Below are 24783 nucleotides of genomic sequence, written 5' to 3' on the forward strand. Positions count from 1 at the left end.
GTATGATGCAGAAGGCAACAAATGCTCGATGTAAAGTCTGTAAAAAAGAAGATGAAGGTATTTTACATCTGTTCTTATTATGTGGAAAACTTAACCCATTTTTTAATGAACTGGAAAAAATTGTCAAAGAATTAAGAGAAAATGAAGAGGTTACTGACTGGAAAAGGTTTTTTATGCTGGGAATGACAGAGAACAAAGAAAATAAGAAACTTGTTAATTTGTTTTTAATCTTAGCAAAAAAAGCTATATGGAAAAGAAGAAATGTAGCCAGAAACAGAGATTGTATTTTAAATTTATGGTTGATTTTTAAACAAATGGTAGAAAGTTATGTAGAAATGTTGTACAATTATTTTAAATTGGAAAACCAGATGGAGGATTTTTATAAAATTTTTACAAATGATGTTATATGTATCTTTAAACAAAAGCATTTTTACATGCCAGGAGAAGATGATTAAGATGACATATTTTTATGTGATATGAATTGTATTACTTAAGTTAAAAAAACTTCAATGACGATGTCAGTTTGATTATGAGATGAATGAAATTGTATGACTAAGAAAATGTGTTTGTTTTGTATTAACTGAAATTCCCAATAAAAAAAAAAAAGAGTCAATGCCCGATCTCTGAATATAAGCAGGTTTGGGACAGGTTAGTACATGGATGGGAGACTGCCTGGGAATACCAGGTGCTTTAAATTTTTGGATATTTTTCACGAATTATATAATAATCTTGCAAAAAAAAAAAAAAAAAAAGAGACAATGCCCAATCTCTGAATCTTAGCAGGTTTAGGTATGGTTAGTACTTGGTTGAAAGACCGCCTAGGAATACCAGGTGCTTAAAGCTTTTGGAATTTTTTCACTTAGTATGTAATAATTTTGCCAAAAAATAGAGTCAATGCCCGATCTCTGAATATAAGCAGGTTTGGGACAGGTTAGTACATGGATTGGAGACTGCCTGGGAATACCAGGTGCTTTAAATTTTTGGATATTTTTCACAAATTATATAATAATCCTGCAAAAAAAGAAAAAAGAGTCAATGCCCGATCTCTGAATTTTAGCAGGTTTAGGTCTATTTAGTACTTGGATGAGAGACCGCCAAGGAATACCAGGTGCTTAAAGCTTTTGGAATTTTTTCACTTAGTATATAATAAATTTGGCAAAAAATAGAGTCAATGCCCGATCTCTAAATTTTAGCAGGTTTAGGTCTGGTTAGTTCTTGGATGAGAGACCGCCTAGGAATACTAGGTGCTTTAAGCTTTTGGGTTTTCTTTCCTACTTATATAATGTACTGGCGAGTAGATTGGCTGATCTTTAATCAATCAATCAATCAATCACCTTTATTTATATAGTGCTTTAAACAAAATACATTGCGCCAAAGCACTGAACAACATTCATTTGGAAAACAGTGTCTCAATAATGCAAAATGATAGTTAAAGGCAGTTCATCATTGAATTCAGTTATGTCATCTCTGTTCAGTTGAAATAGTGTCTGTTTTAATTTGCAATCAAGTCAATGATATCGCTGTAGATGAAGTGACCCCAACTAAGGAAGCCAGAGGCAACAGCGGCAAGGAACCGAAACTCCATCGGTGACAGAATGGAGAAAAAAAACCTTGGGAGAAACCAGGCTCAGTTGGGGGGCCAGTTCTCCTCTGACCAGACGGAACCAGTAGTTCAATTCCAGGCTGCAGCAAAGTCAGATTGTGCAGAAGAATCATCTGTTTCCTGTGGTCTTGTCCTGGTGCTCCTCTGAGACAAGGTCTTTACAGGGGATCTGTATCTGGGGCTCTAGTTGTCCTGGTCTCCGCTGTCTTTCAGGGATGTAGAGGTCCTTTCTAGGTGCTGATCCACCATCTGGTCTGGATACGTACTGGATCCGGGTGACTGCAGTGACCCTCTGATCTGGACACAGACTGGATCTGGTGGCCACGGTGACCTCGGAACAAGAGAGAAACAGACAAATATTAGCGTAGATGCCATTCTTCTAATGATGTAGAAAGTACGGTGTTATGTGAAGTGTTCCGGTTCCAGTTTACCTAATTAATGCAGCCTAAAAATCCTTTAACGGATTTGGATATTAAAAGCATATTAGTATGTTATGTGTATGCCAGGTTAAAGAGATGGGTCTTTAATCTAGATTTAAACTGCAAGAGTGTGTCTGCCTCCCGAACAATGTTAGGTAGGTTATTCCAGAGTTTAGGAGCCAAATAGGAAAAGGATCTGCCGCCCGCAGTTGATTTTGATATTCTAGGTATTATCAAATTGCCTGAGTTTTGAGAACATAGCGGACGTAGAGGAGTATAATGTAAAAGGAGCTCATTCAAATACTGAGGTGCTAAACCATTCAGGGCTTTATAAGCATTCTCTTTAAATAGCATTCTCTTTGCAGCAGTCTTCGCTAACGGCCATACCAGCCTGGCTATGCCCGATCTCGTCTGATCCTGGAAGCTAAGCAGGTTTGGGCCTGGTTAGTACTTGGATGGGAGACCGCCTGGGAATACCAGGTGCTGTAAGCATTTTGGAAATTTTTGACTTAGTATGTAATAATTTTGCCAAAAAATAGAGTCAATGCCCGATCTCTGAATATAAGCAGGTTTGGGCCAGGTTAGGACATGGATGGGAGACTGCCTGGGAATACCAGGTGCTTTAAATTTTTGGATATTTTTCACGAATTATATAATAATCTTGCAAAAAAAAAAAAAGAGACAATGCCCAATCTCTTAATCTTAGCAGGTTAATGTATGGTTAGTACTTGGTTGAAAGACCGCCTAGGAATACCAGGTGCTTAAAGCTTTTGGAATTTTTTCACTTAGTATATAATAAATTTGGCAAAAAATAGAGTCAATGCCCGATCTCTAAATTTTAACAGGTTTAGGTCTGGTTAGTACTTGGATGAGAGACCGCCTAGGAATACTAGGTGCTTTAAGTTTTTGGGTTTTCTTTCCTACTTATATAATGTACTGGCGAGTAGATTGGCTGATCTTTAAATAGCATTATCTTTGCAGCAGTCTTCGCTTACGGACATACCAGCCTGGCTATTCCTGATCTCGTCTGATCTCGGAAGCTAAGCAGGTTTGGGCCTGGTTAGTACTTGGATGGGAGACCGCCTGGGAATACCAGGTACTGTAAGCTTTTTGGAAATTTTTCACTTAGTATATAATAATTTTGCCAAAAAATAGAGTCAATGCCCGATCTCTGAATATAAGCAGGTTTGGGCCAGGTTAGTACATGGATGGGAGACAGCCTGGGAATACCAGGTGCTTTAAATTTTTGGATATTTTTCACGAATTATATAATAATCTTGCAAAAAAAGAAAAAAGAGTCAATGCCCGATCTCTGAATTTTAGCAGGTTTAGGTCTAGTTAGTACTTGGATGAGAGACCGCCAAGGAATAGCAGGTGCTTTAAGCTTTTGGGTTTTCTTTCCTACTTATATAATGTACTGGCGAGTAGATTGGCTGATCTTTAAATAGCCTTCTCTTTGCAGCAGTCTTCGCTTACGGCCATACCAGCCTGGCAATGCCCGATCTCGTCTGATCTCGGAATTTAAGCAGGTTTGGAACAGGTTAGTACTTGGATGGGACACCGCCTGGGAATACCAGGTACTGTAAGCTTTTTTTTTTTCTAAAATTTTTCACTTAGTATATAATAATTTAGCAAAAAATAGAGTCAATGCCCGATCTCTGAATATAAGCAGGTTTGGGCCAGGTTAGTACATGGATGGGAGACTGCCTGGGAATACCAGGTGCTTTAAATTTTTGAATATTTTTCACGAATTATATAATAATCTTGCAAAAAAAAAAAAAAAAAAAAAAAAAAGAGTCAATGCCCGATCTCTGAATCTTAGCAGGTTAAGGTCTGGTTAGTACTTGAATGAGAGACCGCCAAGGAATACCAGGTGCTTTAAGCTTTTGGAATTTCTTCACTTAGTATATAATAAATTTGGCAAAAAATAGAGTCAATGCCCGATCTCTGAATATAAGCAGGTTTGGGCCAGGTTAGTACATGGATGGGAGACTGCCTGGGAATACCAGGTGCTTTAAATTTTTGGAATTTTTTCACTTAGTATATAATAAATTTGGCAAAAAATAGAGTCTATGCCCGATCTCTGAATATAAGCAGGTTTGGGCCAGGTTAGTACATGGATGAGAGACTGCCTGGGAATACCAGGTGTTTTAAATTTTTGGATATTTTTCACGAATTATATAATAATCTTGCAAAAAAAGAAAGAAGAGTCAATGCCCGATCTCTGAATATAAGCAGGTTTGGGCCAGGTTAGTACATGGATGGCAGACTGCCTGGGAATACCAGGTGCTTTAAATTTTTGGATATTTTGCAGGTTTGGGCCAGGTTAGTACATGGATGGCAGACTGCCTGGGAATACCAGGTGCTTTAAATTTTTGGATATTTTTCACGAATTATATAATAATCTTGCAAAAAAAAAAAAAAGAGACAATGCCCAATCTCTTAATCTTAGCAGGTTAATGTATGGTTAGTACTTGGTTGAAAGACCGCCTAGGAATACCAGGTGCTTAAAGCTTTTGGAATTTTTTCACTTAGTATATAATAAATTTGGCAAAAAAATAGAGTCAATGCCCGATCTCTGAATATAAGCAGGTTTGGGCCAGGTTAGTACATGGATGGGAGACTGCCTGGGAATACCAGGTGCTTTAAATTTTTGGATATTTTTCACGAATTATATAATAATCTTGCAAAAAAAGAAAAAAGAGTCAATGCCCGATCTCTGAATTTTAGCAGGTTTAGGTCTAGATAGTACTTGGATGAGAGACCGCCAAGGAATAGCAGGTGCTTTAAATTTGTGGATATTTTTCATGAATTATATAATAATCTTGCAAAAAAAAAAAAAAAAAGAGACAATGCCCAATCTCTTAATCTTAGCAGGTTAATGTATGGTTAGTACTTGGTTGAAAGACCGCCTAGGAATACCAGGTGCTTAAAGCTTTTGGAATTTTTTCACTTAGTATAAAATAAATTTGGCAAAAAATAGAGTCAATGCCCGATCTCTAAATTTTAGCAGGTTTGGGCCTGGTTAGTACTTGGATGGGAGACCGCCTGGGAATACCAGGTTCTTTAAATTTCTGGATATTTTTCACAAATTATATAATAATCCTGCAAAAAAAGAAAAAAGAGTCAATGCCCGATCTCTGAATTTTAGCAGGTTTAGGTCTATTTAGTACTCGGATGAGAGACCGCCAAGGAATACCAGGTGCTTAAAGCTTTTGGAATTTTTTCACTTAGTATATAATAAATTTGGCAAAAAATAGAGTCAATGCCCGATCTCTAAATTTTAGCAGGTTTGGGCCTGGTTAGTACTTGGATGGGAGACCGCCTGGGAATACCAGGTGCTGTAAGCATTTTGGAAATTTTTGACTTAGTATGTAATAATTTTGCCAAAAAATAGAGTCAATGCCCGATCTCTGAATATAAGCAGGTTTGGGCCAGGTTAGTACATGGATGGGAGACAGCCTGGGAATACCAGGTGCTTTAAATTTTTGGATATTTTTCACGAATTATATAATAATCTTGCAAAAAAAAAAAAAAAAAAAAAAAAAAAAGAGACAATGCCCAATCTCTTAATCTTAGCAGGTTAATGTATGGTTAGTACTTGGTTGAAAGACCGCCTAGGAATACCAGGTGCTTAAAGCTTTTGGAATTTTTTCACTTAGTATATAATAAATTTGGCAAAAAATAGAGTCAATGCCCGATCTCTAAATTTTAGCAGGTTTAGGTCTGGTTAGTACTTGGATGAGAGACCACCTAGGAATACTAGGTGCTTTAAGTTTTTGGGTTTTCTTTCCTACTTATATAATGTACTGGCGAGTAGATTGGCTGATCTTTAAATAGCATTCTCTTTGCAGCAGTCTTCGCTTGCGGACATACCAGCCTGGCTATGCCTGATCTCGTCTGATCTCGGAAGCTAAGCAGGTTTGGGCCTGGTTAGTACTTGGATGGGAGACCGCCTGGGAATACCAGGTACTGTAAGCTTTTTGGAAATTTTTCACTAAGTATATAATAATTTTGCCAAAAAATAGAGTCAATGCCCGATCTCTGAATATAAGCAGGTTTGGGCCAGGTTAGTACATGGATGGGAGACTGCCTGGGAATACCAGGTACTTTAAATTTTTGAATATTTTTCACGAATTATATAATAATCTTGCAAAAAAAAAAAAAAAAAAAAAGAAGAGTCAATGCCCGATCTCTGAATCTTAGCAGGTTAAGGTCTGGTTAGTACTTGAATGAGAGACCGCCAAGGAATACCAGGTGCTTTAAGCTTTTGGAATTTCTTCACTTAGTATATAATAAATTTGGCAAAAAATAGAGTCAATGCCCGATCTCTGAATATAAGCAGGTTTGGGCCAGGTTAGTACATGGATGGGAGACTGCCTGGGAATACCAGGTGCTTTAAATTTTTGGATATTTTTCACGAATTATATAATAATCTTGCAAAAAAAGAAAAAAGAGTCAATGCCCGATCTCTGAATTTTAGCAGGTTTAGGTCTAGTTAGTACTTGGATGAGAGACCGCCAAGGAATAGCAGGTGATTTAAATTTGTGGATATTTTTCATGAATTATATAATTATCTTGCAAAAAAAAAAAAAAAAGAGACAATGCCCAATCTCTTAATCTTAGCAGGTTAATGTATGGTTAGTACTTGGTTGAAAGACCGCCTAGGAATACCAGGTGCTTAAAGCTTTTGGAATTTTTTCACTTAGTATATAATAAATTTGGCAAAAAATAGAGTCAATGCCGATCTCTAAATTTTAGCAGGTTTAGGTCTGGTTAGTACTTGGATGAGAGACCGCCTAGGAATACTAGGTGCTTTAAGTTTTTGGGTTTTCTTTCCTACTTATATAATGTACTGGCGAGTAGATTGGCTGATCTTTAAATAGCATTCTCTTTGCAGCAGTCTTCGCTTATGGACATACCAGCCTGGCTATTCCTGATCTCGTCTGATCTCGGAAGCTAAGCAGGTTTGGGCCTGGTTAGTACTTGGATGGGAGACCGCCTGGGAATACCAGGTGCTTTAAATTTTTGGATATTTTTCACGAATTATATAATAATCTTGCAAAAAAAGAAAAAAGAGTCAATGCCCGATCTCTGAATTTTAGCAGGTTTAGGTCTAGTTAGTACTTGGATGAGAGACCGCCAAGGAATAGCAGGTGCTTTAAGCTTTTGGGTTTTCTTTCCTACTTATATAATGTACTGGCGAGTAGATTGGCTGATCTTTAAATAGCCTTCTCTTTGCAGCAGTCTTCGCTTACGGCCATACCAGCCTGGCTATGCCCGATCTCGTTTGATCTCGGAAGTTAAGCAGGTTTGGGCCTGGTTAGTACTTGGATGGGAGACCGCCTGGGAATACCAGGTACTGTAAGCTTTTTGGAAATTTTTCACTTAGTATATAATAATTTTGCTAAAAAATAGAGTCAATGCCCGATCTCTGAATATAAGCAGGTTTGGGCCAGGTTAGTACATGGATGGGAGACTGCCTGGGAATACCAGGTGCTTTAAATTTGTGGATATTTTTCACGAATTATATAATAATCTTGCAAAAAAAAAAAAAAAAAAGAGACAATGCCCAATCTCTGAATCTTAGCAGGTTTAGGTATGGTTAGTACTTGGTTGAAAGACCGCCTAGGAATACCAGGTGCTTAAAGCTTTTGGAATTTTTTCACTTAGTATGTAATAATTTTGCCAAAAAATAGAGTCAATGCCCGATCTCTGAATATAAGCAGGTTTGGGCCAGGTTAGTACATGGATGGGAGACTTCCTGGGAATACCAGGTGCTTTAAATTTTTGGATATTTTTCACAAATTATATAATAATCCTGCAAAAAAAGAAAAAAGAGTCAATGCCCGATCTCTGAATTTTAGCAGGTTTAGGTCTATTTAGTACTTGGATGAGAGACCGCCAAGGAATACCAGGTGCTTAAAGCTTTTGGAATTTTTTCACTTAGTATATAATAAATTTGGCAAAAAATAGAGTCAATGCCCGATCTCTAAATTTTAGCAGGTTTAGGTCTGGTTAGTTCTTGGATGAGAGACCGCCTAGGAATACTAGGTGCTTTAAGCTTTTGGGTTTTCTTTCCTACTTATATAATGTACTGGCGAGTAGATTGGCTGATCTTTAAATAGCATTCTCTTTGCAGCAGTCTTCGCTTACGGCCATACCAGCCTGGCTATGCCCGATCTCGTCTGATCTCGGAAGCTAAGCAGGTTTGGGCCTGGTTAGTACTTGGATGGGAGACCGCCTGGGAATACCAGGTGCTGTAAGCATTTTGGAAATTTTTGACTTACTATGTAATAATTTTGCCAAAAAATAGAGTCAATGCCCGATCTCTGAATATAAGCAGGTTTGGGACAGGTTAGTACATGGATGGGAGACCGCCTGGGAATACCAGGTACTGTAAGCTTTTTGGAAATTTTTCACTTAGTATATAATAATTTTGCCAAAAAAGAAAAAAGAGTCAATGCCCGATCTCTGAATTTTAGCAGGTTTAGGTCTAGTTTGTACTTGGATGAGAGACCGCCAAGTAATAGCAGGTGCTTTAAGCTTTTGGGTTTTCTTTCCTACTTATATAATGTACTGGCGAGTAGATTGGCTGATCTTTAAATAGCCTTCTCTTTGCAGCAGTCTTCGCTTACGGCCATATCAGCCTGGCTATGCCCGATCTCGTCTGATCTCGGAAGTTAAGCAAGTTTGGGCCTGGTTAGTACTTGGATGGGAGACCGCCTGGGAATACCAGGTACTGTAAGTTTTTTGGAAATTTTTCACTTAGTATATAATAATTTTGCCAAAAAATAGAGTCAATGCCCGATCTCTGAATATAAGCAGGTTTGGGACAGGTTAGTACATGGATGGGAGACCGCCTGGGAATACCAGGTACTGTAAGCTTTTTGGAAATTTTTCACTTAGTATATAATAATTTTGCCAAAAAAGAAAAAAGAGTAAATGCCCGATCTCTGAATTTTAGCAGGTTTAGGTCTAGTTTGTACTTGGATGAGAGACCGCCAATTAATAGCAGGTGCTTTAAGCTTTTGGGTTTTCTTTTCTACTTATATAATGTACTGGCGAGTAGATTGGCTGATCTTTAAATAGCCTTCTCTTTGCAGCAGTCTTCGCTTACGGCCATATCAGCCTGGCTATGCCCGATCTCGTCTGATCTCGGAAGTTAAGCAAGTTTGGGCCTGGTTAGTACTTGGATGGGAGACCGCCTGGGAATACCAGGTACTGTAAGTTTTTTGGAAATTTTTCACTTAGTATATAATAATTTTGCCAAAAAATAGAGTCAATGCCCGATCTCTGAATATAAGCAGGTTTGGGCCAGGTTAGTACATGGATGGGAGACTGCCTGGGAATACCAGGTGCTTTAAATTTTTGGATATTTTTCACGAATTATATAATAATCTTGCAAAAAAAGAAAAAAGAGTCAATGCCCGATCTCTGAATTTTAGCAGGTTTAGGTCCAGTTAGTACTTGGATGAGAGACCGCCAAGGAATGGCAGGTGCTTTAAGTTTTTGGGTTTTCTTTCCTACTTATATAATGTACTGGCGAGTAGATTGGCTGATCTTTAAATAGCCTTCTCTTTGCAGCAGTCTTCGCTTACGGCCATACCAGCCTGGCTATGCCCGATCTCATCTGATCTCGGAAGTTAAGCAGGTTTGGGCCTGGTTAGTACTTGGATGGGAGACCGCCTGGGAATACCAGGTACTGTAAGCTTTTTGGAAATTTTTCACTCAGTATATAATAATTTTGCTAAAAAATAGAGTCAATGCCCGATCTCTGAATATAAGCAGGTTTGGGCCAGGTTAGTACATGGATGGGAGACTGCCTGGGAATACCAGGTGCTTTAAATTTTTGGATATTTTTCACGAATTATATAATAATCTTGCAAAAAAAAAAAAAAAAAAGAGTCAATGCCCGATCTCTGAATCTTAGCAGGTTAAGGTTTGGTTAGTACTTGAATGAGAGACCGCCAAGGAATACCAGGTGCTTTAAGCTTTTGGAATTTCTTCACTTAGTATATAATAAATTTGGCAAAAAATAGAGTCAATGCCCGATCTCTGAATATAAGCAGGTTTGGGCCAGGTTAGTACATGGATGGGAGACTGCCTGGGAATACCAGGTGCTTTAAATTTTTGGAATTTTTTCACTTAGTATATAATAAATTTGGCAAAAAATAGAGTCAATGCCCGATCTCTGAATATAAGCAGGTTTGGGCCAGGTTAGTACATGGATGGGAGACTGCCTGGGAATACCAGGTGCTTTAAATTTTTGGATATTTTTCACGAATTATATAATAATCTTGCAAAAAAAGAAAAAAGAGTCAATGCCCGATCTCTGAATTTTAGCAGGTTTAGGTCTAGTTAGTACTTGGATGAGAGACCGCCAAGGAATAGCAGGTGCTTTAAGCTTTTGGGTTTTCTTTCCTACTTATATAATGTACTGGCGAGTAGATTGGCTGATCTTTAAATAGCCTTCTCTTTGCAGCAGTCTTCGCTTACGGCCATACCAGCCTGGCAATGCCCGATCTCGTCTGATCTCGGAAGTTAAGCAGGTTTGGGCCTGGTTAGTACTTGGATGGGAGACCGCCTGGGAATACCAGGTACTGTAAGCTTTTTGAAAATTTTTCACTTAGTATATAATAATTTTGCAAAAAATAGAGTCAATGCCCAATCTCTGAATATAAGCAGGTTTGGGCCAGGTTAGTACATGGATGGGAGACTGCCTGGGAATACCAGGTGCTTTAAATTTTTGGATATTTTTCACGAATTATATAATAATCTTGCAAAAAAAGAAAAAAGAGTCAATGCCCGATCTCTGAATATAAGCAGGTTTAAGCCAGGTTAGTACATGGATGGGAGACTGCCTGGGAATACCAGGTGCTTTAAATTTTTGGATATTTTTCACAAATTATATAATAATCTTGCAAAAAAAGAAAAAAGAGTCAATGCCCGATCTCTGAATATAAGCAGGTTTGGGCCAGGTTAGTACATGGATGGCAGACTGCCTGGGAATACCAGGTGCTTTAAATTTTTGGATATTTTTCACGAATTATATAATAATCTTGCAAAAAAAAAAAAAAAAAAAAAAAAAAAAAAAGAGTCAATGCCCGATCTCTGAATCTTAGCAGGTTTAGGTCTGGTTAGTACTTGGTTGAAAGACCGCCTAGGAATACCAGGTGCTTAAAGCTTTTGGAATTTTTTCACTTAGTATATAATAAATTTGGCAAAAAATAGAGTCAATGCCCGATCTCTAAACTTTAGCAGGTTTAGGTCTGGTTAGTTCTTGGATGAGAGACCGCCTAGGAATACTAGGTGCTTTAAGCTTTTGGGTTTTCTTTCCAACTTATATAATGTACTGGCGAGTAGATTGGCTGATCTTTAAATAGCATTCTCTTTGCAGCAGTCTTCGCTTACGGCCATACCAGCCTGGCTATGCCCGATCTCGTCTGATCTCGGAAGCCAAGCAGGTTTGGGCCTGGTTAGTACTTGGATGGGAGACCGCCTGGGAATACCAGGTGCTGTAAGCATTTTGGAAATTTTTGACTTAGTATGTAATAATTTTGCCAAAAAATAGAGTCAATGCCCGATCTCTGAATATAAGCAGGTTTGGGACAGGTTAGTACATGGATGGGAGACTGCCTGGGAATACCAGGTGCTTTAAATTTTTGAATATTTTTCACGAATTATATAATAATCTTGCAAAAAAAGAAAAAAAAAAAAAAAAGAGTCAATGCCCGATCTCTGAATCTTAGCAGGTTAAGGTCTGGTTAGTACTTGAATGAGAGACCGCCAAGGAATACCAGGTGCTTTAAGCTTTTGGAATTTCTTCACTTAGTATATAATAAATTTGGCAAAAAATAGAGTCAATGCCCGATCTCTGAATATAAGCAGGTTTGGGCCAGGTTAGTACATGGATGGGAGACTGCCTGGGAATACCAGGTGCTTTAAATTTTTGGAATTTTTTCACTTAGTATATAATAAATTTGGCAAAAAATAGAGTCTATGCCCGATCTCTGAATATAAGCAGGTTTGGGCCAGGTTAGTACATGGATGAGAGACTGCCTGGGAATACCAGGTGCTTTAAATTTTTGGATATTTTTCACGAATTATATAATAATCTTGCAAAAAAGAAAAAAGAGTCAATGTCCGATCTCTGAATATAAGCAGGTTTGGGCCAGGTTAGTACATGGATGGCAGACTGCCTGGGAATACCAGGTGCTTTAAATTTTTGGATATTTTTCACGAATTATATAATAATCTTGCAAAAAAAAAAAAAAAAGAGACAATGCCCAATCTCTTAATCTTAGCAGGTTAATGTATGGTTAGTACTTGGTTGAAAGACCGCCTAGGAATACCAGGTGCTTAAAGCTTTTGGAATTGTTTCACTTAGTATATAATAAATTTGGCAAAAAATAGAGTCAATGCCCGATCTCTGAATATAAGCAGGTTTGGGCCAGGTTAGTACATGGATGGGAGACTGCCTGGGAATACCAGGTGCTTTAAATTTTTGGATATTTTTCACGAATTATATAATAATCTTGCAAAAAAAGAAAAAAGAGTCAATGCCCGATCTCTGAATTTTAGCAGGTTTAGGTCTAGTTAGTACTTGGATGAGAGACCGCCAAGGAATAGCAGGTGCTTTAAATTTGTGGATATTTTTCATGAATTATATAATAATCTTGCAAAAAAAAAAAAAAGAGACAATGCCCAATCTCTTAATCTTAGCAGGTTAATGTATGGTTAGTACTTGGTTGAAAGACCGCCTAGGAATACCAGGTGCTTAAAGCTTTTGGTATTTTTTCACTTAGTATATAATAAATTTGGCAAAAAATAGAGTCAATGCCGATCTCTAAATTTTAGCAGGTTTAGGTCTGGTTAGTACTTGGATGAGAGACCGCCTAGGAATACTAGGTGCTTTAAGTTTTTGGGTTTTCTTTCCTACTTATATAATGTACTGGCGAGTAGATTGGCTGATCTTTAAATAGCATTCTCTTTGCAGCAGTCTTCGCTTATGGACAAAACAGCCTGGCTATTCCTGATCTCGTCTGATCTCGGAAGCTAAGCAGGTTTGGGCCTGGTTAGTACTTGGATGGGAGACCGCCTGGGAATACCAGGTTCTTTAAATTTCTGGATATTTTTCACAAATTATATAATAATCCTGCAAAAAAAGAAAAAAGAGTCAATGCCCGATCTCTGAATTTTAGCAGGTTTAGGTCTATTTAGTACTTGGATGAGAGACCGCCAAGGAATACCAGGTGCTTAAAGCTTTTGGAATTTTTTCACTTAGTATATAATAAATTTGGCAAAAAATAGAGTCAATGCCCGATCTCTGAATATAAGCAGGTTTGGGCCAGGTTAGTACATGGATGGGAGACTGCCTGGGAATACCAGGTGCTTTAAATTTTTGGATATTTTTCACGAATTATATAATAATCTTGCAAAAAAAGAAAAAAGAGTCAATGCCGATCTCTGAATTTTAGCAGGTTTAGGTCCAGTTAGTACTTGGATGAGAGACCGCCAAGGAATAGCAGGTGCTTTAAGTTTTTGGGTTTTCTTTCCTACTTATATAATGTACTGGCGAGTAGATTGGCTGATCTTTAAATAGCCTTCTCTTTGCAGCAGTCTTCGCTTACGGCCATACCAGCCTGGCTATGCCCGATCTCATCTGATCTCGGAAGTTAAGCAGGTTTGGGCCTGGTTAGTACTTGGATGGGAGACCGCCTGGGAATACCAGGTACTGTAAGCTTTTTGGAAATTTTTCACTTAGTATATAATAATTTTGCTAAAAAATAGAGTCAATGCCCGATCTCTGAATATAAGCAGGTTTGGGCCAGGTTAGTACATGGATGGGAGACTGCCTGGGAATACCAGGTGCTTTAAATTTTTGGATATTTTTCACGAATTATATAATAATCTTGCAAAAAAAAAAAAAAAAAAGAGTCAATGCCCGATCTCTGAATCTTAGCAGGTTAAGGTTTGGTTAGTACTTGAATGAGAGACCGCCAAGGAATACCAGGTGCTTTAAGCTTTTGGAATTTCTTCACTTAGTATATAATAAATTTGGCAAAAAATAGAGTCAATGCCCGATCTCTGAATATAAGCAGGTTTGGGCCAGGTTAGTACATGGATGGGAGACTGCCTGGGAATACCAGGTGCTTTAAATTTTTGGAATTTTTTCACTTAATATATAATAAATTTGGCAAAAAATAGAGTCAATGCCCGATCTCTGAATATAAGCAGGTTTGGGCCAGGTTAGTACATGGATGGGAGACTGCCTGGGAATACCAGGTGCTTTAAATTTTTGGATATTTTTCACGAATTATATAATAATCTTGCAAAAAAAGAAAAAAGAGTCAATGCCCGATCTCTGAATTTTAGCAGGTTTAGGTCTAGTTAGTACTTGGATGAGAGACCGCCAAGGAATAGCAGGTGCTTTAAGCTTTTGGGTTTTCTTTCCTACTTATATAATGTACTGGCGAGTAGATTGGCTGATCTTTAAATAGCCTTCTCTTTGCAGCAGTCTTCGCTTACGGCCATACCAGCCTGGCAATGCCCGATCTCGTCTGATCTCGGAAGTTAAGCAGGTTTGGGCCTGGTTAGTACTTGGATGGGAGACCGCCTGGGAATACCAGGTACTGTAAGCTTTTTGAAAATTTTTCACTTAGTATATAATAATTTTGCAAAAAATAGAGTCAATGCCCAATCTCTGAATATAAGCAGGTTTGGGCCAGGTTAGTACATGGATGGGAGACTGCCTGGGAATACCAGGTGCTTTAAATTTTTGGATATTTTTCACGAATTATATAATAATCTTGCAAAAAAAGAAAAAAGAGTCAATGCCCGATCTCTGAATATAAGCAGGTTTAAGCCAGGTTAGTACATGGATGGGAGACTGCCTGGGAATACCAGGTGCTTTAAATTTTTGGATATTTTTCACAAATTATATAATAATCTTGCAAAAAAAGAAAAAAGAGTCAATGCCCGATCTCTGAATATAAGCAGGTTTGGGCCAGGTTAGTACATGGATGGCAGACTGCCTGGGAATACCAGGTGCTTTAAATTTTTGGATATTTTTCACGAATTATATAATAATCTTGCAAAAAAAAAAAAAAAAAAAAAAAAAAAAAGAGTCAATGCCGATCTCTGAATCTTAGCAGGTTTAGGTCTGGTTAGTACTTGGTTGAAAGACCGCCTAGGAATACCAGGTGCTTAAAGCTTTTGGAATTTTTTCACTTAGTATATAATAAATTTGGCAAAAAATAGAGTCAATGCCCGATCTCTAAATTTTAGCAGGTTTAGGTCTGGTTAGTTCTTGGATGAGAGACCGCCTAGGAATACTAGGTGCTTTAAGCTTTTGGGTTTTCTTTCCAACTTATATAATGTACTGGCGAGTAGATTGGCTGATCTTTAAATAGCATTCTCTTTGCAGCAGTCTTCGCTTACGGCCATACCAGCCTGGCTATGCCCGATCTCGTCTGATCTCGGAAGCCAAGCAGGTTTGGGCCTGGTTAGTACTTGGATGGGAGACCGCCTGGGAATACCAGGTGCTGTAAGCATTTTGGAAATTTTTGACTTAGTATGTAATAATTTTGCCAAAAAATAGAGTCAATGCCCGATCTCTGAATATAAGCAGGTTTGGGACAGGTTAGTACATGGATGGGAGACCGCCTGGGAATACCAGGTACTGTAAGCTTTTTGGAAATTTTTCACTTAGTATATAATAATTTTGCCAAAAAAGAAAAAAAGAGTCAATGCCCGATCTCTGAATTTTAGCAGGTTTAGGTCTAGTTTGTACTTGGATGAGAGACCGCCAAGTAATAGCAGGTGCTTTAAGCTTTTGGGTTTACTTTCCTACTTATATAATGTACTGGCGAGTAGATTGGCTGATCTTTAAATAGCCTTCTCTTTGCAGCAGTCTTCGCTTACGGCCATATCAGCCTGGCTAAGCCCGATCTCGTCTGATCTCGGAAGTTAAGCAAGTTTGGGCCTGGTTAGTACTTGGATGGGAGACCGCCTGGGAATACCAGGTACTGTAAGCTTTTTGGAAATTTTTCACTTAGTATATAATAATTTTGCTAAAAAATAGAGTCAATGCCCGATCTCTGAATATAAGCAGGTTTGGGCCAGGTTAGTACATGGATGGGAGACTGCCTGGGAATACCAGGTGCTTTAAATTTTTTGATATTTTTCACGAATTATATAATAATCTTGCAAAAAAAAAAAAAAAAAAAAAGAAACAATGCCCAATCTCTTAATCTTAGCAGGTTAATGTATGGTTAGTACTTGGTTGAAAGACCGCCTAGGAATACCAGGTGCTTAAAGCTTTTGGAATTTTTTCACTTAGTATATAATAAATTTGGCAAAAAATAGAGTCAATGCCCGATCTCTAAATTTTAGCAGGTTTAGGTCTGGTTAGTACTTGGATGAGAGACCGCCTAGGAATACTAGGTGCTTTAAGTTTTTGGGTTTTCTTTCCTACTTATATAATGTACTGGCGAGTAGATTGGCTGATCTTTAAATAGCATTCTCTTTGCAGCAGTCTTCGCTTGCGGACATACCAGCCTGGCTATGCCTGATCTCGTCTGATCTCGGAAGCTAAGCAGGTTTGGGCCTGGTTAGTACTTGGATGGGAGACCGCCTGGGAATACCAGGTACTGTAAGCTTTTTGGAAATTTTTCACTTAGTATATAATAATTTTGCCAAAAAATAGAGTCAATGCCCGATCTCTGAATATAAGCAGGTTTGGGCCAGGTTAGTACATGGATGGGAGACTGCCTGGGAATACCAGGTGCTTTAAATTTTTGGATATTTTTCACGAATTATATAATAATCTTGCAAAAAAAAAAAAAAAAAAAAAGAGACAATGCCCAATCTCTTAATCTTAGCAGGTTAATGTATGGTTAGTACTTGGTTGAAAGACCGCCTAGGAATACCAGGTGCTTAAAGCTTTTGGAATTTTTTCACTTAGTATATAATAAATTTGGCAAAAAATAGAGTCAATGCCCGATCTCTAAATTTTAGCAGGTTTAGGTCTGGTTAGTACTTGGATGAGAGAACACCTAGGAATACTAGGTGCTTTAAGTTTTTGGGTTTTCTTTCCTACTTATATAATGTACTGTCGAGTAGATTGGCTGATCTTTAAATAGCATTCTCTTTGCAGCAGTCTTCGCTTGCGGACATACCAGCCTGGCTATGCCTGATCTCGTCTGATCTCGGAAGCTAAGCAGGTTTGGGCCTGGTTAGTACTTGGATGGGAGACCGCCTGGGAATACCAGGTACTGTAAGCTTTTTGGAAATTTTTCACTTAGTATATAATAATTTTGCCAAAAAATAGAGTCAATGCCCGATCTCTGAATATAAGCAGGTTTGGGCCAGGTTAGTACATGGATGGGAGACTGCCTGGGAATACAAGGTGCTTTAAATTTTTGGATATTTTTCACGAATTATATAATAATCTTGCAAAAAAAGAAAAAAGAGTCAATGCCCGATCTCTGAATTTTAGCAGGTTTAGGTCTAGTTAGTACTTGGATGAGAGACCGCCAAGGAATAGCAGGTGCTTTAAATTTGTGGATATTTTTCATGAATTATATAATAATCTTGCAAAAAAAAAAAAAGAGACAATGCCCAATCTCTTAATCTTAGCAGGTTAATGTATGGTTAGTACTTGGTTGAAAGACCGCCTAGGAATACCAGGTGCTTAAAGCTTTTGGTATTTTTTCACTTAGTATATAATAAATTTGGCAAAAAATAGAGTCAATGCCGATCTCTAAATTTTAGCAGGTTTAGGTCTGGTTAGTACTTGGATGAGAGACCGCCTAGGAATACTAGGTGCTTTAAGTTTTTGGGTTTTCTTTCCTACTTATATAATGTACTGGCGAGTAGATTGGCTGATCTTTAAATAGCATTCTCTTTGCAGCAGTCTTCGCTTATGGACAAAACAGCCTGGCTATTCCTGATCTCGTCTGATCTCGGAAGCTAAGCAGGTTTGGGCCTGGTTAGTACTTGGATGGGAGACCGCCTGGGAATACCAGGTTCTTTAAATTTCTGGATATTTTTCACAAATTATATAATAATCCTGCAAAAAAAGAAAAAAGAGTCAATGCCCGATCTCTGAATTTTAGCAGGTTTAGGTCTATTTAGTACTTGGATGAGAGACCGCCAAGGAATACCAGGTGCTTAAAGCTTTTGGAATTTTTTCACTTAGTATATAATAAATTTGGCAAAAAATAGAGTCAATGCCCGATCTCTGAATATAAGCAGGTTTGGGCCAGGTTAGTACATGGATGGGAGACTGCCTGGGAATACCAGGTGCTTTAAATTTTTGGATATTTTTCACGAATTATATAATAATCTTGCAAAAAAAGAAAAAAGAGTCAATGCCCGATCTCTGAATTTTAGCAGGTTTAGGTCCAGTTAGTACTTGGATGAGAGACCGCCAAGGAATAGCAGGTGCTTTAAGTTTTTGGGTTTTCTTTCCTACTTATATAATGTACTGGCGAGTAGATTGGCTGATCTTTAAATAGCCTTCTCTTTGCAGCAGTCTTCGCTTACGGCCATACCAGCCTGGCTATGCCCGATCTCATCTGATCTCGGAAGTTAAGCAGGTTTGGGCCTGGTTAGTACTTGGATGGGAGACCGCCTGGGAATACCAGGTACTGTAAGCTTTTTGGAAATTTTTCACTTAGTATATAATAATTTTGCTAAAAAATAGAGTCAATGCCCGATCTCTGAATATAAGCAGGTTTGGGCCAGGTTAGTACATGGATGGGAGACTGCCTGGGAATACCAGGTGCTTTAAATTTTTGGATATTTTTCACGAATTATATAATAATCTTGCAAAAAAAAAAAAAAAAAGAGTCAATGCCCGATCTCTGAATCTTAGCAGGTTAAGGTTTGGTTAGTACTTGAATGAGAGACCGCCAAGGAATACCAGGTGCTTTAAGCTTTTGGAATTTCTTCACTTAGTATATAATAAATTTGGCAAAAAATAGAGTCAATGCCCGATCTCTGAATATAAGCAGGTTTGGGCCAGGTTAGTACATGGATGGGAGACTGCCTGGGAATATTAGGTGCTTTAAATTTTTGGAATTTTTCACTTAGTATATAATAAATTTGGCAAAAAATAGAGTCAATGCCCGATCTCTGAATATAAGCAGGTTTGGGCCAGGTTAGTACATGGATGGGAGACTGCCTGGGAATACCAGGTGCTTTAAATTTTTGGATATTTTTCACGAATTATATAATAATCTTGCAAAAAAGAAAAAAGAGTCAATGCCCGATCTCTGAATTTTAGCAGGTTTAGGTCTAGTTAGTACTTGGATGAGAGACCGCCAAGGAATAGCAGGTGCTTTAAGCTTTTGGGTTTTCTTTCCTACTTATATAATGTACTGGCGAGTAGATTGGCTGATCTTTAAATAGCCTTCTCTTTGCAGCAGTCTTCGCTTACGGCCATACCAGCCTGGCAATGCCCGATCTCGTCTGATCTCGGAAGTTAAGCAGGTTTGGGCCTGGTTAGTACTTGGATGGGGAGACCGCCTGGGAATACCAGGTACTGTAAGCTTTTTGAAAATTTTTCACTTAGTATATAATAATTTTGCAAAAAATAGAGTCAATGCCCGATCTCTGAATATAAGCAGGTTTGGGCCAGGTTAGTACATGGATGGGAGACTGCCTGGGAATACCAGGTGCTTTAAATTTTTGGATATTTTTCACGAATTATATAATAATCTTGCAAAAAAAGAAAAAAGAGTCAATGCCCGATCTCTGAATATAAGCAGGTTTAAGCCAGGTTAGTACATGGATGGGAGACTGCCTGGGAATACCAGGTGCTTTAAATTTTTGGATATTTTTCACAAATTATATAATAATCTTGCAAAAAAAGGAAAAAGAGTCAATGCCCGATCTCTGAATCTTAGCAGGTTTAGGTCTGGTTAGTACTTGGTTGAAAGACCGCCTAGGAATACCAGGTGCTTAAAGCTTTTGGAATTTTTTCACTTAGTATATAATAAATTTGGCAAAAAATAGAGTCAATGCCCGATCTCTAAATTTTAGCAGGTTTAGGTCTGGTTAGTTCTTGGATGAGAGACCGCCTAGGAATACTAGGTGCTTTAAGCTTTTGGGTTTTCTTTCCAACTTATATAATGTACTGGCGAGTAGATTGGCTGATCTTTAAAATAGCATTCTCTTTGCAGCAGTCTTCGCTTACGGCCATACCAGCCTGGCTATGCCCGATCTCGTCTGATCTCGGAAGCTAAGCAGGTTTGGGCCTGGTTAGTACTTGGATGGGAGACCGCCTGGGAATACCAGGTTCTTTAAATTTCTGGATATTTTTCACAAATTATATAATAATCCTGCAAAAAAAGAAAAAAGAGTCAATGCCCGATCTCTGAATTTTAGCAGGTTTAGGTCTATTTAGTACTTGGATGAGAGACCGCCAAGGAATACCAGGTGCTTAAAGCTTTTGGAATTTTTTCACTTAGTATATAATAAATTTGGCAAAAAATAGAGTCAATGCCCGATCTCTGAATATAAGCAGGTTTGGGCCAGGTTAGTACATGGATGGGAGACTGCCTGGGAATACCAGGTGCTTTAAATTTTTGGATATTTTTCACGAATTATATAATAATCTTGCAAAAAAAGAAAAAAGAGTCAATGCCCGATCTCTGAATTTTAGCAGGTTTAGGTCCAGTTAGTACTTGGATGAGAGACCGCCAAGGAATAGCAGGTGCTTTAAGTTTTTGGGTTTTCTTTCCTACTTATATAATGTACTGGTGAGTAGATTGGCTGATCTTTAAATAGCCTTCTCTTTGCAGCAGTCTTCGCTTACGGCCATACCAGCCTGGCTATGCCCGATCTCATCTGATCTCGGAAGTTAAGCAGGTTTGGGCCTGGTTAGTACTTGGATGGGAGACCGCCTGGGAATACCAGGTACTGTAAGCTTTTTGGAAATTTTTCACTTAGTATATAATAATTTTGCTAAAAAATAGAGTCAATGCCCGATCTCTGAATATAAGCAGGTTTGGGCCAGGTTAGTACATGGATGGGAGACTGCCTGGGAATACCAGGTGCTTTAAATTTTTGGATATTTTTCACGAATTATATAATAATCTTGCAAAAAAAAAAAAAAAAAAGAGTCAATGCCCCGATCTCTGAATCTTAGCAGGTTAAGGTTTGGTTAGTACTTGAATGAGAGACCGCCAAGGAATACCAGGTGCTTTAAGCTTTTGGAATTTCTTCACTTAGTATATAATAAATTTGGCAAAAATAGAGTCAATGCCCGATCTCTGAATATAAGCAGGTTTGGGCCAGGTTAGTACATGGATGGGAGACTGCCTGGGAATATTAGGTGCTTTAAATTTTTGGAATTTTTTCACTTAGTATATAATAAATTTGGCAAAAAATAGAGTCAATGCCCGATCTCTGAATATAAGCAGGTTTGGGCCAGGTTAGTACATGGATGGGAGACTGCCTGGGAATACCAGGTGCTTTAAATTTTTGGATATTTTTCACGAATTATATAATAATCTTGCAAAAAAAGAAAAAAGAGTCAATGCCCGATCTCTGAATATAAGCAGGTTTAAGCCAGGTTAGTACATGGATGGGAGACTGCCTGGGAATACCAGGTGCTTTAAATTTTTTGGATATTTTTCACAAATTATATAATAATCTTGCAAAAAAAGAAAAAAGAGTCAATGCCCGATCTCTGAATCTTAGCAGGTTTAGGTCTGGTTAGTACTTGGTTGAAAGACCGCCTAGGAATACCAGGGTGCTTAAAGCTTTTGGAATTTTTTCACTTAGTTATATAAAATTTGGCAAAAAAATGGAGTCAATGCCCGATCTCTAAATTTTAGCAGGTTTAGGTCTGGTTAGTTTCTTGGATGAGAGACCGCCTAGGAATACTAGGTGCTTTAAGCTTTTGGGTTTTCTTTCCCAACTTATATAATGTACTGGCGAGTAGATTGGCTGATCTTTAAATAGCATTCTCTTGCAGCAGTCTTCGCTTACGGCCATACCAGCCTGGCTATGCCCGATCTCGTCTGATCTCGGAAGCTAAGCAGGTTTGGGCCTGGTTAGTACTTGGATGGGAGACCGCCTGGGAATACCAGGTGCTGTAAGCATTTTGGAAATTTTTTGACTTACTATGTAATAATTTTGCCAAAAAATAGAGTCAATGCCCGATCTCTGAATATAAGCAGGTTTGGGACAGGTTAGTACATGGATGGGAAGACCGCCTGGGAATACCAGGTACTGTAAGCTTTTTGGAAATTTTTCACTTAGTATATAATAATTTTGCCAAAAAAGAAAAAAGAGTCAATGCCCGATCTCTGAATTTTAGCAGGTTTAGGTCTAGTTTGTACTTGGATGAGAGACCGCCAAGTAATAGCAGGTGCTTTAAGCTTTTGGGTTTTCTTTCCTACTTATATAATGTTACTGGCGAGTAGATTGGCTGATCTTTAAATAGCCTTCTCTTTGCAGCAGTCTTCGCTTACGGCCATATCAGCCTGGCTATGCCCGATCTCGTCTGATCTCGGAAGTTAAGCAAGTTTGGGCCTGGTTAGTACTTGGATGGGAGACCGCCTGGGAATACCAGGGACTGTAAGTTTTTTGGAAATTTTTCACTTAGTATATAATAATTTTGCCAAAAAAATAGTGTCAATGCCTGATCTCTGAAATATAAGCAGGTTTGGGCCAGGTTAGTACATGGATGGGAGACTGCCTGGGAATACCAGGTGCTTTAAATTTTTGGATATTTTTCACGAATTATATAATAATCTTGCAAAAAAAGAGTCAATGCCCGATCTCTGAATTTAGCAGGTTTAGGTCCAGTTAGTACTTGGATGAGAGACCGCCAAGGAATAGCAGGTGCTTTAAGTTTTTGGGTTTCCTTTCCTACTTATATAATGTACTGGCGAGTAGATTGGCTGATCTTTAAATCGCCTTCTCTTTGCAGCAGTCTTCGCTTACGGCCATACCAGCCTGGCTATGCCCGATCTCATCTGATCTCGGAAGTTAAGCAGGTTTGGGCCTGGTTAGTACTTGGATGGGAGAACCGCCTGGGAATACCAGGTACTGTAAGCTTTTTGGAAATTTTTCACTAGTATATAATAATTTTGCTAAAAAATAGAGGTCAATGCCCGATCTCTGAAATATAAGCAGGTTTGGGCCAGGTTCAGTACATGGATGGGAGAACTGCCTGGGAATACCAGGTGCTTTAAATTTTGGATATTTTTTCACGAATTATATAATAATCTTGCAAAAAAAAAAAAAAAAAAAAAGAGTCAATGCCCGATCTCTGAATCTTAGCAGGTTAAGGTTTGGTTAGTACTTGAATGAAGACCGCCAAGGAATACCAGGTGCTTTAAGCTTTTGGAATTTCTTTCACTTAGTATATAATAAATTTGGCAAAAAATAGAGTCAATGCCCGATCTCTGAATATAAGCAGGTTTGGGCCAGGTTAGTACATGGATGGGAGACTGCCTGGGAATACCAGGTGCTTTAAATTTTTGGAATTTTTTCACTTAGTATATAATAAATTTGGCAAAAAATAGAGTCAATGCCGATCTCTGAATATAAGCAGGTTTGGGCCAGGTTAGTACATGGATGGGAGACTGCCTGGGAATACCAGGTGCTTTAAATTTTTGGATATTTTTCACGAATTATATAATAATCTTGCAAAAAAAGAAAAAAGAGTCAATGCCCGATCTCTGAATTTAAGCAGGTTTAGGTCTAGTTAGTACTTGGATGAGAGACCGCCAAGGAATAGCAGGTGCTTTAAGCTTTTGGGTTTTCTTTCCTACTTATATAATGTACTGGCGAGTAGATTGGCTGATCTTTAAATAGCCTTCTCTTTGCAGCAGTCTTCGCTTACGGCCATACAGCCTGGCAATGCCCGATCTCGTCTGATCTCGGAAGTTAAGCAGGTTTGGGCCTGGTTAGTACTTGGATGGGAGACCGCCTGGGATACCAGGTACTGTAAGCTTTTTGAAAATTTTCACTTAGTATATAATAATTTTGCAAAAAATAGAGTCAATGCCAATCTCTGAATATAAGCAGGTTTGGGCCAGGTTAGTACATGGATGGGAGACTGCCTGGGAATACCAGGTGCTTTAAATTTTTGGATATTTTTCACGAATTATATAATAATCTTGCAAAAAAGAAAAAAGGTCAAATGCCCGAATCTCTTGAATATAAGCAGGTTTAAGCCAGGTTAGTACATGGATGGGAGACTGCCTGGGAATACCAGGTGCTTTAAATTTTTGGATATTTTTCACAAATTATATAATAATCTTGCAAAAAAAGAAAAAAGAGTCAATGCCCGATCTCTGAATATAAGCAGGTTTGGGCCAGGTTAGTACATGGATGGCAGACTGCCTGGGAATACCAGGTGCTTTAAATTTTTTGGATATTTTTCACGAATTATATAATAATCTTGCAAAAAAAAAAAAAAAAAAAAAAGAGTCAATGCCAATCTCTTAATCTTACCAGGTTAATGTATGGTTAGTACTTGGTTGAAAGACCGCCTAGGAATACCAGGTGCTTTAAAGCTTTTGGAATTTTTTCACTAGTATATAATAAATTTGGCAAAAAATAGAGTCAATGCCCGATCTCTAAATTTTAGCAGGTTTAGGTCTGGTTAGTACTTGGATGAGAGACCGCCTAGGAATACTAGGTGCTTTAAGTTTTTGGGTTTTTCTTTCCTACTTATATAATGTCTGGCGAGTAGATTGGCTGATCTTTAAATAGCATTCTCTTTGCAGCAGT

At 38.2% G+C, this 24783-nt stretch overlaps 23 non-coding genes and 5 pseudogenes across 23 annotated transcripts; all 28 read left to right on the forward strand.

Moving 5' to 3' along the window:
• The first annotated feature begins 2395 nt into the window (after nucleotides 1–2395).
• On the forward strand, nucleotides 2396–2514 carry LOC113090369 (5S ribosomal RNA). Its single transcript, XR_003287044.1, has one exon. It is a non-coding gene; the product is annotated as a 5S ribosomal RNA (ribosomal RNA).
• Nucleotides 2515–3011: 497 nt separating this feature from the next.
• On the forward strand, nucleotides 3012–3130 carry LOC113090358 (5S ribosomal RNA). The gene has a single exon (XR_003287034.1). It is a non-coding gene; the product is annotated as a 5S ribosomal RNA (ribosomal RNA).
• A 362-nt stretch (nucleotides 3131–3492) lies between these two features.
• Nucleotides 3493–3611, forward strand: LOC113090371 (5S ribosomal RNA). The gene has a single exon (XR_003287046.1). It is a non-coding gene; the product is annotated as a 5S ribosomal RNA (ribosomal RNA).
• A 2273-nt stretch (nucleotides 3612–5884) lies between these two features.
• Nucleotides 5885–6003, forward strand: LOC113090361 (5S ribosomal RNA). Its single transcript, XR_003287037.1, has one exon. It is a non-coding gene; the product is annotated as a 5S ribosomal RNA (ribosomal RNA).
• A 927-nt stretch (nucleotides 6004–6930) lies between these two features.
• LOC113090375 (uncharacterized) lies at nucleotides 6931–7049 on the forward strand (annotated as a pseudogene).
• Nucleotides 7050–7274: 225 nt separating this feature from the next.
• On the forward strand, nucleotides 7275–7393 carry LOC113090355 (5S ribosomal RNA). The gene has a single exon (XR_003287031.1). It is a non-coding gene; the product is annotated as a 5S ribosomal RNA (ribosomal RNA).
• A 779-nt stretch (nucleotides 7394–8172) lies between these two features.
• Nucleotides 8173–8291, forward strand: LOC113090353 (5S ribosomal RNA). The gene has a single exon (XR_003287029.1). It is a non-coding gene; the product is annotated as a 5S ribosomal RNA (ribosomal RNA).
• A 363-nt stretch (nucleotides 8292–8654) lies between these two features.
• On the forward strand, nucleotides 8655–8773 carry LOC113090365 (5S ribosomal RNA). Its single transcript, XR_003287041.1, has one exon. It is a non-coding gene; the product is annotated as a 5S ribosomal RNA (ribosomal RNA).
• Nucleotides 8774–9136: 363 nt separating this feature from the next.
• LOC113090366 (5S ribosomal RNA) lies at nucleotides 9137–9255 on the forward strand. The gene has a single exon (XR_003287042.1). It is a non-coding gene; the product is annotated as a 5S ribosomal RNA (ribosomal RNA).
• A 362-nt stretch (nucleotides 9256–9617) lies between these two features.
• LOC113090351 (5S ribosomal RNA) lies at nucleotides 9618–9736 on the forward strand. The gene has a single exon (XR_003287027.1). It is a non-coding gene; the product is annotated as a 5S ribosomal RNA (ribosomal RNA).
• A 779-nt stretch (nucleotides 9737–10515) lies between these two features.
• On the forward strand, nucleotides 10516–10634 carry LOC113090379 (5S ribosomal RNA). Its single transcript, XR_003287049.1, has one exon. It is a non-coding gene; the product is annotated as a 5S ribosomal RNA (ribosomal RNA).
• Nucleotides 10635–11430: 796 nt separating this feature from the next.
• Nucleotides 11431–11549, forward strand: LOC113090356 (5S ribosomal RNA). Its single transcript, XR_003287032.1, has one exon. It is a non-coding gene; the product is annotated as a 5S ribosomal RNA (ribosomal RNA).
• A 1480-nt stretch (nucleotides 11550–13029) lies between these two features.
• Nucleotides 13030–13148, forward strand: LOC113090376 (uncharacterized; annotated as a pseudogene).
• A 501-nt stretch (nucleotides 13149–13649) lies between these two features.
• Nucleotides 13650–13768, forward strand: LOC113090362 (5S ribosomal RNA). The gene has a single exon (XR_003287038.1). It is a non-coding gene; the product is annotated as a 5S ribosomal RNA (ribosomal RNA).
• Nucleotides 13769–14547: 779 nt separating this feature from the next.
• Nucleotides 14548–14666, forward strand: LOC113090352 (5S ribosomal RNA). The gene has a single exon (XR_003287028.1). It is a non-coding gene; the product is annotated as a 5S ribosomal RNA (ribosomal RNA).
• A 793-nt stretch (nucleotides 14667–15459) lies between these two features.
• Nucleotides 15460–15578, forward strand: LOC113090357 (5S ribosomal RNA). The gene has a single exon (XR_003287033.1). It is a non-coding gene; the product is annotated as a 5S ribosomal RNA (ribosomal RNA).
• Nucleotides 15579–15942: 364 nt separating this feature from the next.
• LOC113090368 (5S ribosomal RNA) lies at nucleotides 15943–16061 on the forward strand. The gene has a single exon (XR_003287043.1). It is a non-coding gene; the product is annotated as a 5S ribosomal RNA (ribosomal RNA).
• A 505-nt stretch (nucleotides 16062–16566) lies between these two features.
• On the forward strand, nucleotides 16567–16685 carry LOC113090363 (5S ribosomal RNA). Its single transcript, XR_003287039.1, has one exon. It is a non-coding gene; the product is annotated as a 5S ribosomal RNA (ribosomal RNA).
• A 505-nt stretch (nucleotides 16686–17190) lies between these two features.
• On the forward strand, nucleotides 17191–17309 carry LOC113090364 (5S ribosomal RNA). The gene has a single exon (XR_003287040.1). It is a non-coding gene; the product is annotated as a 5S ribosomal RNA (ribosomal RNA).
• A 637-nt stretch (nucleotides 17310–17946) lies between these two features.
• On the forward strand, nucleotides 17947–18065 carry LOC113090377 (uncharacterized; annotated as a pseudogene).
• Nucleotides 18066–18567: 502 nt separating this feature from the next.
• LOC113090374 (5S ribosomal RNA) lies at nucleotides 18568–18686 on the forward strand. Its single transcript, XR_003287047.1, has one exon. It is a non-coding gene; the product is annotated as a 5S ribosomal RNA (ribosomal RNA).
• Nucleotides 18687–19462: 776 nt separating this feature from the next.
• On the forward strand, nucleotides 19463–19582 carry LOC113090359 (5S ribosomal RNA). The gene has a single exon (XR_003287035.1). It is a non-coding gene; the product is annotated as a 5S ribosomal RNA (ribosomal RNA).
• Nucleotides 19583–20221: 639 nt separating this feature from the next.
• LOC113090372 (uncharacterized) lies at nucleotides 20222–20340 on the forward strand (annotated as a pseudogene).
• A 502-nt stretch (nucleotides 20341–20842) lies between these two features.
• LOC113090378 (5S ribosomal RNA) lies at nucleotides 20843–20961 on the forward strand. Its single transcript, XR_003287048.1, has one exon. It is a non-coding gene; the product is annotated as a 5S ribosomal RNA (ribosomal RNA).
• A 1059-nt stretch (nucleotides 20962–22020) lies between these two features.
• LOC113090354 (5S ribosomal RNA) lies at nucleotides 22021–22139 on the forward strand. The gene has a single exon (XR_003287030.1). It is a non-coding gene; the product is annotated as a 5S ribosomal RNA (ribosomal RNA).
• Nucleotides 22140–22505: 366 nt separating this feature from the next.
• On the forward strand, nucleotides 22506–22624 carry LOC113090370 (5S ribosomal RNA). Its single transcript, XR_003287045.1, has one exon. It is a non-coding gene; the product is annotated as a 5S ribosomal RNA (ribosomal RNA).
• Nucleotides 22625–22980: 356 nt separating this feature from the next.
• On the forward strand, nucleotides 22981–23100 carry LOC113090360 (5S ribosomal RNA). Its single transcript, XR_003287036.1, has one exon. It is a non-coding gene; the product is annotated as a 5S ribosomal RNA (ribosomal RNA).
• Nucleotides 23101–23884: 784 nt separating this feature from the next.
• Nucleotides 23885–24001, forward strand: LOC113090373 (uncharacterized; annotated as a pseudogene).
• The last annotated feature ends 782 nt before the right edge of the window (nucleotides 24002–24783 follow it).

Source organism: Carassius auratus, unplaced genomic scaffold, assembly GCF_003368295.1.
Source record: "Carassius auratus strain Wakin unplaced genomic scaffold, ASM336829v1 scaf_tig00054870, whole genome shotgun sequence".
In the NCBI taxonomy this organism is placed as follows: Eukaryota; Metazoa; Chordata; class Actinopteri; order Cypriniformes; family Cyprinidae; genus Carassius; species Carassius auratus.